This window comes from Chinchilla lanigera, unplaced genomic scaffold (assembly GCF_000276665.1).
Source record: "Chinchilla lanigera isolate Chin_1 unplaced genomic scaffold, ChiLan1.0 scaffold00081, whole genome shotgun sequence".
Taxonomy (NCBI): Eukaryota; Metazoa; Chordata; class Mammalia; order Rodentia; family Chinchillidae; genus Chinchilla; species Chinchilla lanigera.
In genome coordinates, this window is record NW_004955482.1 from 4,757,424 (window position 1) to 4,765,598 (window position 8,175).

The 8,175-nt window shown below is 57.9% G+C and overlaps 4 non-coding genes across 4 annotated transcripts; all 4 read left to right on the forward strand.

Annotated features, from left to right (window-relative positions):
- The first annotated feature begins 1 nt into the window (after position 1).
- On the forward strand, positions 2-73 carry Trnad-guc. Its single transcript has one exon. It is a non-coding gene; the product is annotated as a tRNA-Asp (tRNA).
- A 1,933-nt stretch (positions 74-2,006) lies between these two features.
- On the forward strand, positions 2,007-2,079 carry Trnaf-gaa. The gene has a single exon. It is a non-coding gene; the product is annotated as a tRNA-Phe (tRNA).
- A 611-nt stretch (positions 2,080-2,690) lies between these two features.
- Trnad-guc lies at positions 2,691-2,762 on the forward strand. Its single transcript has one exon. It is a non-coding gene; the product is annotated as a tRNA-Asp (tRNA).
- Positions 2,763-3,796: 1,034 nt separating this feature from the next.
- Trnaa-ugc lies at positions 3,797-3,868 on the forward strand. The gene has a single exon. It is a non-coding gene; the product is annotated as a tRNA-Ala (tRNA).
- The last annotated feature ends 4,307 nt before the right edge of the window (positions 3,869-8,175 follow it).

Genomic DNA, 8,175 nt, shown 5'->3' on the forward strand with positions numbered 1-8,175 from the left:
GTCCTCGTTAGTATAGTGGTGAGTATCCCCGCCTGTCACGCGGGAGACCGGGGTTCGATTCCCCGACGGGGAGGCCGCGCGCTCCTTTTGCGCTGCGTTTTGGTTCGCGGATTCCGCCCGAGGTGGAGGTGCCCGAGGACGCTCACCGGTGCCTGCTGCGGCCGGCCGAGCGCTCCCGCGCGTCATCCCGCTCCCGCGCACCACCCCCCCGGCCCGCCTCGTTCGATGCTGAGAACGTGCTGCACACTTAGTCTGAACAAGCTACGCGAACGTGCTTGCTGGGCGCGCCCGGGTTGCCCGCTGGCTCGCGGCCTCGGCGGGTTTCCTCGCCGTCCTAGGGCCCGCGGCGATCCGGACCCCGGACGGCGCGGCTGGAAGACGCCTTCCTGCGGCGTGCTGCGGTCCGCCTCGTCCTGCCCTTCGGCCCTTCGGATCCGCACGAAGGCGCCGCCAGCCACGACTGGCAGGCAAGGCCTTGCAGGAGGGGGCAAACCGTGTTTTCAGAACATCGCGTGCAGAGGAAATGTGGGGAGAAGTCTGCTCCTGCCGTACCTAAATGGGAGGAAAACGCCACTTCAGCCCATGAAGTCTGCAAGCCCGTCGTGCGTGTGCGCGCGTCTGTGTGCCTGCGTGTCCGTGTCTCTATGCGTGCCCGCATGTGTGCGCGCGTGTGTGCGCGTGTGTGTTTTCTTTCTGTGCCCTAAAGACAAGAAGTAGATGCCTGGGGCCCGGGCTGGGGAGACAGGGCAAGGGTGATGGGTGCCAGGCCTCCCTTTCGGGGGCAGAAACTCCCACGCTGGCGGCGGAGGGGGTCACCGTGCACTGCGAGTCCACCCAATCCCACGGAGCTGTCTATGTGGTGATGCCGTGGGCTGTCATCTTAATACAAAAAACTGAAAAATAACCAAGAGCCTGGCGGGCCGGCGCACTCCTGTAATCTCAGCACTAGGGGAGGCTGAGGCAGGAGGACCACGAGTTTCACCCAGCCTGGACAATTTAGTGAGATCTGGTCTCAAACCTTAAAAGGATTGGGGTGTAGCTCCGAGCAAAAGCCGCAGGTTCCATCCGTAGTACCATCCCCCCCTCGCCTTCCAGGACACAAGATCCGGCCTCCGCACGGGCCAGTCCTTGCCAGGTCCCCTCTGCCGTCTCGTCCGCGACTGACTTTCTGGGTTCAGCCTCAAGGCCTTCCTTTGAACGAGCTGTTCGCCCGCCCGCATGTGCGTCCGCCCCTCCTAGCGTGGCTGGCGCTGGGTCCACAGGTCTCGCCGTCCCCGTGCCTGTTCCCACCCCGATACTCCGTGCCACCACTTGCTTATTGTTTGTGGGTGAACCACACATACCGTCAGAAGGTGATCAACAAGCACCAGGTGACCTCACACTAAGACGGACCCCGCCCCGCTCCCCACTTCCCCCCACACCCACCCACTGCCTCGGAAGGGTGGGGAGCGCACCCCGGCTGAGAGCGCACCAGGGCACGGGTGTGTCGAGGTCACAGGTGTGGCGCCCGCGTGTGGAGGCGGGTGTGAATCAGGCGGCAGCCGGTCCGGGTGGAAGTTGCCTCCTGCTCGCTGGGCCGGAAGCACCCCGACCCCCACCGCCACCCCTGCATAGAGAGTTGATCCTGTTCCTTTTGGCAGTGGGCGAGCAGGTGAGGGTGTTCCGTTCTTTCGCTCGGATATTCATCATCAAACATTAATGAAGCGCGCACCGAGTGCCGGGCACGGTTCTAGGCGCCGAGGCACTGGTCTCCCTCCCTCCTGGACAGTCGTTGTGGCTGGGGGGACAAGCAAGGACGTAGGACGAGGCACAAGAAAGCACAATGAGCCCTCGGGCCCGGGACCTTGCCGGGGGCGGCGGCCTTGAGTGCCGGGAAAGGACCAGCGCACAGGGTAGTGGAACGGCAGAGGGCGGGGCGCGCCGCGGTCACCAGGGCGGGACCGGGAACGAAGAGCGGAGCTCAGAAATGACAGGGAGGGCAGAAACAGCGAGCTGCGGTATCGGCTGCCGAAATAGCTCAGTTGGGAGAGCGTTAGACTGAAGATCTAAAGGTCCCTGGTTCGATCCCGGGTTTCGGCAGATCTCTTTTTTTCCTGCCCTAGCCACAGAGGCGGAAGTGAATCTGTGACGCTAACCTCTTCCCAGAAAAAAAGGGGCTTCCGCTTTTTAAATTTTTAATTTTTAATTTTATTTTTTATTTGGAAGAGCCCTCAAGGGGTCCCTGAAAGCCAACTTCCCTGCCCCGCTAATTTGCGCGAAACCAGCAAGTCCAGGTTGCTGCTGGAGTCTTTTCCTAAACCCTTACTCCTCTCTGCCGTGTTTGTTGATGTCTGCTCGTGATTTCTGCTTTCCGTTCGTTCGACTCCGCGTTTGGAACCGTCGCGGCCAAGTCAGGGTCCAAGCAGGACGTGGGGTCCTCACATGTCATTCAAACTGGGCTTGCATTTAGGGTTGTGCACTTTTTAAATGTAATTTGTAGCACTGCACTTTTGCGGGGCGCGGCGATCGCATCCTTCTGCGTGGCGAGCTGGTGCAAGCACGCAAGGCACCTCGGTTCCTCCTTTATCCCCTCCCTCCCTGCCTTGTTTTATGAGAAAAATTACAAAGCGTTGGCTTCCTCCCCGCGTGGGAGCGCAGGGGAAACGTATCTCCTTTAAGGGAGCTGCTGGAAGGGTAATTCTCAGTGCTAGTCCTCGTTAGTATAGTGGTGAGTATCCCCGCCTGTCACGCGGGAGACCGGGGTTCGATTCCCCGACGGGGAGGCTGTGAATTTTACCGCTTAGGTCTCACTTGTTTTACACCTTGTGATTCTGGTGCCTCCTCTGGGAGCAGGATTGCTCCTTACAAGGCCATAGGGCGCTTCTGTTGCTGCCGTTGCTCCAGCTTCTTCCTCACGTCTCCCTAGACCACCAGCGCTACCCCAGCAAAGGTTCCTGGGCCGAGCAGAAAGAACAGACTTCCCGACTGTGTCCTCCGACATCCTGCCTAGACCCACGTCGGTTCACCCTGCCACGTACGCGCACACACGGACTAACCTTAACCCGAAGCACTGAGAGGGGGAAACGAGAGGGGAGTGACAGGCGGGGTTCCGAGGTCCCTGAGCCCTGAGCGGGATGGGGCGATCGACACCTCCGCAAGGCAGAGATGTTGACAGCGACAGCCCGGGCCTCAGAGACGCGGCTCAGATGCGGCCGTGACCCAGGGGCCCGCCGTGACACCCGAGGGGACGTCGAAGCCCGCACCCTGCTGGGGCAGCCCGTGGGAACCGGCGGCGGGACGTCCTGGGAGGACGTGGCCGCAGGAGAGCGAGGGACCTTATTTCCTTCCTCTGGGTCTGAGCTCTGATCCTGAGGGTGGAAACTGTTTTTCTTTTCTTTCTTTTTGGGGGTGCATCTGTGTGTTGAGGGTTGATCCAGCAGCGCCTTCGCACTAAGCTATACTCCCACCCCTTTTTTTTTAATGTTTGTTTTTGAGTCCGGGTCTCGCCACGTCACTAATTTGCCCAGGCTGGCCTCGAATTTGGGACCCTGCCTCAGCCTCGCAGTGCTGGGATGACAGGCGTGCGCCCCCGCGCCAGGTGGCGTGGTTTTCCAGGCGGATGCCCGGGCGGAGGCTCCACCGGGCCTTATTTAATACAGTGGAATGTTTTCCGCTCTTCTGTCCCCGTTCCTGCCGGCTGGAATCTAAGCGGCAGGGCTCCAGGCCGGGCCTCCCGGGCAGGCGTCGGTTGCTTTGCGCGCGCCGAGCCGGGAGCGCCTTGGAGGGCAGCGGCGCGCTCGCAGAGCCTGCGCCGGGCGGGGATGTAGCTCAGCGGTAGAGCGCATGCTTTGCATGTATGAGGCCCCGGGTTCGATCCCCGGCATCTCCACTTGCTTTTTGGTGCCATCCCCGGTTCTCCGCCGCCGCCCGCAGTGGGTGTGCGTGAGCATCGCAGGGCGCGTCCTTGGCCTCCGCTCGAAGCTGGGGTCCTACCCGGGGGTGTGGCTTCCTGCTGAGGACCCTGTGTCTGTGGGTGAGGGGGAAACCCAGGCAGACCCGAGCCTGGCAGAGGCAGGGCGCCGCGTCGCTCCTGGCCGGCGAGGGTGGTGGGCACGGTCACCCGCAGTCTCTGTGCCACCTGCCTTCCTACGTGCTCCGGGACACGGACGCCACGGGAGGCAGGTGCCAGGCTGGGGGGCGCCCTCTGCCGTCCTCCGGGCCCCTCTCCGGATACGGGGCACCCGCGTCACGACCGCCCACCCCCGCGTTCCTCGGCAGGGGACGCGGCGCTCTGCGGGGACAGTGCCTCGTCACCTGTCACGCCCACCTCCCTGCTGTCATCCGACCACACGCCTCTAAAGATAAATGCGTCTCCTCTTCGCTCTGCAGGGACCTGGGTCTTGGCAAAGCTTTTATTTTTGAGACCAGGAAACTGGATTTGGGACGTGACTCACTCGCTAGGTGACGCGTGGGCAACAGCTCGTTTCTAAGGAGCTGGGCAGAGTTATTCTCCCGAGGTGTCGGCAGGGGTATAAGGTAGCAAATCGGAGAGGGTTATTGCTAAAGTGATCCAGCCCACAGGAAACTGATTATATGCTTCTGCTTTAGGTGGTATCTTACAATTACAGACTTCCAAGAGCCCGAGACCAGGGACAATACGAGACTTTGCTCTTGTTAAAGGCTTGTGCTGGGAATGGAGCTTCCTAGAAAAATTGTGAATCTTTGAAAAAAAATTTTTTTTAATTTTTTATTTTTTCCCCCCCAAATTTTTTTTTTTTTTTTTTTTTTTTTTTTTTTTTTTTTACACTAGGGGAAAGCAGGTATGGTGTGCCACAAGCCTGTAAACTCAGCATTAGGGAGGCTGAGGCAGGAGGATCACTAGGCCTGCCTGGAATACTTAATGAGTTCAAGGCCAGCTTGGACTACATAGCAAAAGCCTGTCTCAAAAACAAGCAACAAGAAAAAGAAAGCAAACACAAGTAAGTCCATTATGTGAGCTAGCTGGAGGGGAATCACACAGACATGTGGGTGAGTTAGGGTTAGGGCTGGGGTTGTTTAGTGGGGACAGTTTCAGGTTCACAAGGCTGGTGGTGACAGTTGCACCACAAGTGAATTTAACATTACCGACACATACACTTAAAAGTAGTAAATTTTAGCCGGGCATGGTGGCACACACCTGTAATCCCAGCACTCGGGAGGCTGAGGCAGAAGGATCATTGCAAGCTCGAGACCAGCCTGAGCTACAAAGTGAGCTCAAGGCCAACCTGAACTGCATAGTGAAATCCTGTCTCAAAAAGGCAAAAAAAAAAAAAAGGTAAGTTTTAGCCCGGTGTGGTGGCACAAACCTGGAATCCCAACACTTGGGAGGGAGGCTGAGGCAGGAGGATTGCTGCGCGTTCAAAGCCAGCCTGAACTACATATTGAGACTCTCCTTGTCTCAAAGAAAAATACAACAACAAATAAGGGCTGGCGGCGTAGCTCAGCGGCGGTGTTTGTTTACTTGGCAATGGTCTGGCACACCCCAAAATAAAAATCACTGTGTTGCACTTGGCCACAGTTTAAAAACCCGAAGGAAGCCCAGAGAGATTCCGTGCCCCCTAAGTTCAGCGAATCCCAAGGCCAGAACTGGTGGGCGAGGGGTCACCGGCACTCGGCGAGCCCGGGCCAGGCGGGAACAGGAAGAGGAAGATTCCTGGGCTGTGCTCCTCCCCCAGCCGATGCCCTTGATGACCTTTTATGGCCACATAATCAGTGACAAGGAAGGCCCAGCCCTGCCCAGCGCTCTGACTTCACGTCTTCTCTCGGGGACCCCACTCCCCAGCAGAGCTCAGCTGGGGAGGGGCCTCGGGCCGCAGGTTGGGCAGCCTTGGAGGGGGAAGGCGGGGACTTCAGGGCACAGGGCCATCCCCCTCCCGCGCGCACGGAGCTCCTCTGGCGCGGCCCAAGCTGACCCTGCCTGTCCCCTGGTCCCGGGGCCACCTGCACAGGGAAGGGGGCCGAGGCCGGTGACTCAGGCCCTCGTGGCACATTCTGCACTGCATGGGTGTCCTGTCGCATTCCAGGTCAGGGTTCAGGTTTCAGGAGCGGACCTGACGTCCCCACCTCTGAGCCAAGTGGGCCACGCAGACTGGGCGTCTCCTCTTATGCCGCTGACACGCCCAGAGCCCTCGCCCCGGTTCCAACCTGATAGCATCGAGGGTCTGCAATCCCAGCACTTGGGAGGCTGAGGCAGGAGGACCACAAACCCAGCCTGGGCTACATAGTGAGACCCTGTCTCAAAAAACCCAATCAAAAATAAAAATAACATGACCCCAGCAGGGCAAATCCCTCGCAGCTGGGGCGCCTCCTCCTTCGGGCCGCTGGTGTGTGCCTGGCTGCTCCTCCTGGTACCTCTGGACTCAGAACAGCCCGAGTCCCAGAGCTGCGCCCAGCCCCTGAAGCACAGTCACGAGTGTCCGCTGAGGCACGGCCAACTGCAAGCCACCAAGGCCGCCGCCTTCAAACCAAACCCAGCTTTTCCTTTCTTTAGCAGGTCTCCCGGCAGTCTCGGAGCCCCTCTCAGGAATTGTGGGGGTCTCCTCTCCGCCCTGGAAAATGACATTTAATTTTTATTTTTCGTTTCCCAAGTACACATGACTCATTTCATTCCCCTTGGAAAAATTATGGAGGTCAAAGTTAATTCATTATTATGTTTGGGTTTTGTTTTGAGACAGGGTCTCACTATGTAGCCCAGGCTGGCTTTGAACTGGCAGCGATCCTCCTGCTTCAGCTTCCTCAAACACTGGAATTAAAGGTGTGTACTACCACATCTGGCTCACATTTTAAGTATAATGTGTAATATAATATTCATAATCTAGAAGAATGTGATCATGTCCTAATGGTAGAACTTTTTTTTTTTTTTTTTTTTTGGTCTTTTTGAGACAGGGTCTCCCTGTGCAGTTCAGGCTGGCCTTGAGCTCACTTTGTAGCCCAGGCTGCCCTCAAACTCATAGTGATCCTCCTGCCTCAGCAGCCTGAGTGCTGGGATTACAGGTGTGTGCCACCATGCCCGGCAATGCCACTGTAAATTTTAAGTCTATTTTGGCCAAGTGTGGTGGCACAGGCCTGTAATCCCAGCACTTGGGAGGCTGAGGCAGGAGGATCGATGTGAGTTGGAGGCCACCCTAGGCTGCATAGCAAGACCCTGTCTCAGAAAAACAAACAAACAAAAATAAACCCCAAATATATATTTTTCCAGAAATATGCAGGACGGAGATTCAACTGTTGTGTTTTAAAATCTCACCCCTTATAGTTCAAAAACAAAGTGTTTCGAATGTTTTACTATATAGAAATGCTGTTGGACATAGGACTAACACGATTTAAACACTACACAGTTACACAATATACACATGTATGAAACATAACATAAAAAAATCACATGGTTCTCTACAGACATTGACAATTTGTAAGTTTTTATGTCTCAGTTAAAAAATAATTTCCAGCCTGGCCATAGCTCATGATAGAAATTCCAAGTTAAATGGGAAAAAAAAAAATCTAAGGCTCAAAGGGCTTCAATTTCTGGACTAAACTAAAGATCAAACTGACTAATTTCACGGACTCGGAGCGTGACCTTCGGCAGGGCCGGGCCTGGGGACACCAGAAAGGCCTAGAAAGATCCACCGCGCCTGGCTCCCGTGGTTTTTGACAGCTGACTCGATTTTCTTTTCAGAGGTCACCCCGAACAACCGGCTCCTTGCCCCGCGGAGCTGTCTTCCCCGCCTATCCGGGGGTCGCCACCTCTCCTGGGGACGGGGCTAGGGTCGCCAGGCCGCCGCCCGTGCTGCCCAGCCTGAGATTTGCGCAGTCATCCTCCTCGTCAACCCGCCCGGGCGGTGGGGGCTGGGCCGGCGGAAGTCGGGCCGGGCCCGGGACTCCGCACAGCCGGGTCACCGCCGTGCTAAACGTGACCCCGACGACGACCCCGCAGGCTGTCGCGGGGCCGGGCGTAATGGGGACCCCCGATCTCTGGGGGGCGCAGGGCAGGCGCCCCCGAGGAGACGGGAACCCTGATCCACAGCAGGCGCACGCTCCGCCGAGCCCCCAGTCCGTCAGCCCGGGGCGGGGTCTCGTGCACAGCGGGGGTCTCGGGACCCAGGGCGGGGGCGCGGGCCGGGGTAGGGCCTCAGCCCGCTCCGTTCCGGCAGCCGCGATCCGCGC